Consider the following 4398-nt stretch of genomic DNA (forward strand, 5'->3'; position numbering starts at 1 on the left):
GTTTTCTGCTATGCATTTTATTGTTTCAGGTCTTATATCCAGGTCCTTAATCCATTTTGACTTAATTTTGATGTGTGGTGATAGACAACAGTCTAGTTTCATTCTTTTGCAGCTGAATTTCCAGTTTTCCCAGCACCATTTATTGAAGAGGCTTTCCTTTCTCCACTGTATGTTTTCGGCTTTTTGGTCAAAAAGTATTTGCCCATGTAAATATGGGTTGACTTCTGGACTCTCAATTCTGTTCCACTGGTCCATGTGTCTGTTTTGCTGCCAATACCATGCCGTTTTGATTACTGTTGCATTGTAGTATAATTTGAAGTCAGGCAGAGTAATGCCTCCAGCCTCGTCCTTTTTTCTCAGGATGGCTTTGGCTTTATTATATTAAGGTATTTTCCTTCTATACCAATTTCGTTAAGTGTTTTTATCATAAATGGGTGCTGTATATTGTAGAAGGCTTTTTCTGCATCTATTGATATGATTATATGATACTTATTTTTTAATTTGTTTACGTGATGTATCACATTCATCGATTTGCATATGTTGAACAACACTTGTGTCTCTGGGATGAAACCCAGACTGCTAGTCACCTTACTTCTAATTATGTATTTTTTTTTTCGTCATTTTGTTTTAGGTGAGCTGACCCCTTGCAGTATTTCCTGTAGTGCAGGCCTTGTAGTAGAGAGTTCCCTCAGTTTTTGTACATCTAGAAAGGTCTTAATTTCTCCTTCATCTCTAAAGGAGAGCTTAGCTGGATACATTATTCTTGGCTGGTAGTTCCTTTCATTTAATAGTTTGAATATTTAATTCCACTTCTTTCTGGCTTGTAAAGTTTGTGCTGGTAAGTCCGATGATAATCTAATGGGTTTACCTTTATATGTTACCATTTTTTTTATTCCTGGCCGCCCTGAGAATTCTGTCTTTGTCATCGATTTTTGATAATTTTAATACAATGTGTCTTGGAGAAGACCTTCTTGGGTTGAGATAATTGGGTGTTCTATTGACTTTTCGAACTCCAAGCTCCAGCTCATTCTTTAGATTTGTGGAATTCTCATCAACTCTTTGTCTGAAAGTGCTTTCTAATCCCTGCTCCTTTTTCCCCTCTTTGAGAATTCTCATTATTCTTACGTTTCCTTTCCTGATGGTATCATCTTATTGTTGTATTTCTCTTTCATTATTTTTCATTCTTCGGTTTCTCTCTTCTTCCTTCTGATTTATTTCCAAATTTCTGTCTTTGGTATCACTGATCCTTTCTTCCATTTAGTCGACTCTATTTCTCAAGCTTGTTATTTCATTTTTTTGTCTCTTGCAATGTGTTCTTTATCTCTAGAAGGTCTATTCTGTTCTTTTTGAGCGTTTCTATCTCCTTGCTAAAGAACTTAATATGCTCCTCTAGTTGTTTTTTCAATTCCTGAAATTGTTGATATGATTCATTTCTGATCTCACTGAGTTATTTTAGAAATACCATCCTGAATTCTCTGTCATTTAAGTCACATATTTCTATGTCTCTAAGTTTATTTTCCGGAGATTTTTCTCTTCCGTTTTGAGATGCCTTGTCACCTTAGTTGTTCATCGTGTTTAATGGAGTATTTCTCTGCCTAGGCATTAATAAAGTGTATTCTTTTTTTTCTCTTTTTTCCAGAAAGAAGATTCATTATGTAATGGTACCTAGCATGGTGCAAAGAAGGTGTTTTTCTTTTGGTTTCCAGTACTTGGCATCTAAGCCTCTTGAATCTCTGCTTTATATAAAGTCTTCGTAATGTCTTATTTTTTCCTTTATAGGTGTTTAATCATGCTTGCTACCCTCAGTCTCACTTCCTGTCAGTGTTAGCAACAGTTTCAGTAGCATTTGCTCAGATTTCTCTGGGGCTCCGCAGTGATTGGTTTCAGCGAGTATGAGGGAAAGGGGACTTCTGGGTTGGGGGATGGAGGCTGAGGCTCAGTCTTAGTTTTGCAACCATGGCTTGTAAAGTCAACTGTTGTTTCCCTGCCATCCCTACTTTTCTGCTGTCCCTGTTTCTCTGTTTCTGCCCTATAACTGGGGCCTTCCTCCCAGCACGATGTCTCACAGAACTCTCAGGCAGAGCTGTTCAGGGAAGTTGCCGTACCTTCTCCCCTCCCCCTCCTCCTACAGGGAACTCTGGCAGCTGGGATAGGCAGCTTCTTTGATCTCCCTGTCCACTCCCAGGCACCAGGGGTTCTGACCTGTGGAGCTCTTATGCACATATTCCACGTTCAAACATGCTGGTGTGCAGTTTGCGTGTTTTTTGTTGAGTTTTAGATGATCAGCTTATTGTTGTTTCAAGGGGAGAGATCTGGGGAGTCTCTCATTCTGCCATGTTTTTAACATTAATTTTGAGGGACACAATTCAGTTCAGAACAACATGCAAATTTTGCAACCACTGGGTACAAAGAATGTCTATCCTCGCCTCACGCTACATCCATAAAACTACATTTCAGCCCTCCTTCCCACTGTCATGCCACAAAGAACCTTCCTTCATCTCTCTATAACCATCACTGTTGCTCCCACTAAGTCACATCCCTTACACTCTTCTGCAGCCCCACATTATCCTGTCCCCTTAGTTTTGCATACTTCTGGGGCCACCTGCACCTTCTGCATATCATTTTCATTTATGATTTCTATGTTTTCCAGCCATTCTATTAGCTCTTAAAGGGCAGAGACCAAATCTTCTGTTTCTTTTCAAGTCCAGGAAGAGACAGCAAATGTCTGGACACCATGGGAAAGGTCTTGCTCTCTGCTTCTCTTAAACTGTTCTATTTTCTACTCTTATACTCTGGGCAGTGAGAAACTCAAATAAGAATAAAGGGCATTTATCTCACTCCGAGAGGCTGATTTTTTTCTGCTACTTCTCTGGGGCTTTCACTCTCCTAACCAAACAGCTCAACAGCAAAAAAGTAAATGATATTAGAAATAAGAGGGAAGGGCAGGAGGGAAGAAGAAAAGGAAAAAATGGAGGTGGAAGGGAAATTTAAGCCAACATTACAATGCCCACTAACAGTGTCCCTGCTAACAGGGAGGGAACTAGTACCTATAAATATAGCCTTTCTCTAGACAAAGGCCCTAATGAGAATTGAAAGATGAATGAGCCCTTTTCCATTCTCATGATCATGTTAAAAGTGTAACTTCATCATCTGGCTATTCATCAGCCCAAGAACAGCCCAAGGGCAGCAAGTGCCTTGTGGTTTATTTTTTTTTTTTATCTTCAATATCATCTCCCACATTCCAGAGGGAGCCCAGCCTGGGATCACATGATGTTGCTGTTAAACTCGTATGTGCCTGAGGGACCCTTCTTACAAAAGAAGAGAGAACCTAAGCTGAACCCCTTGGCTCTCTGGCCCTTGTCTTCCAGTCAGAAGTTTAAATAGTAGCAGTGAGACAGAGAAATAGCTCAATGACACTCCAAGTCCACACTGAGCAATTGCACCTGGCCCAGTGAACTTATTTGTCATAAGCTAACAGTTCTGGAGTATTTACTGGACACAAGACTTTGCATTAGGGTGGGTCTTTTCCATAGAGATGACATGATCCATGTCTTCAGGAGCTCCATGATCCTGAGACAAGATTAATTCAGTAATATATTAGTTTTTATTGCTTCCTAACATATTACCATAAACTTCGTGGCTTAAAATAACACCTATTAAGTCATAGTTCTGTAGGTCAGAGTGCAGCATATTGTCACTGAAATCTCTATTTAGCATCTTACAAGGCTGAAATCAAGTTGTCAGCTGAGCTAATTCTCATCTGGAAATCTGGGGCTCTTTCTTTAAGCTTGTGTGGTTGTGGCAGGATTCAATTTCTTGCAGCTATAGGACTGAGACCCCCATTTTCTTGTTGACTACAGCTAGAGGGCCACTCTCTCTTCTTAGAGGCCATGTCCCTTTTTGCTCATATAGTCTCCTCCATGTTCAAAGGCACAACAGCACTTCTAATCTTTATCATGTTTTGGATCTTTTCCTCTTCTGCTTTTCCATTCTACCACCAACCAGATAACATTTATTGCTATTAAGGGCTCATGTGATTAGATTAGGCTTATTGGGATAATCTTCTGATCTAAAGGTCAACTGTATCATATAACAAATATCACAAAAGTGATATCTAATCATATTCAGGGAGTGAAACCTACTCAGTGATGGGGGATGCAATTTTAGATTTCTTTCTACCACAAATAATAAAAAGATATTTGTAAATGTATGCATACCAAAATATACTCTTTACCCTGCCCTCTTCACCATGCACAGGTTTACAGACCTGTGAGTCCATAAATCAATACAAATCTAGGAGCTAGCAATAATTAGAATTTTCCCCAATGTCTCATTTTCTTGTAATTATTCTGGAAATATAGTAGATCCTACTGTTCCCATCATTTCAGATACTAGTGT

This window comes from Pteropus medius, unplaced genomic scaffold, assembly GCF_902729225.1.
Source record: "Pteropus medius unplaced genomic scaffold, Ma_sr-lr_union100, whole genome shotgun sequence".
NCBI lineage: Eukaryota > Metazoa > Chordata > Mammalia > Chiroptera > Pteropodidae > Pteropus > Pteropus medius.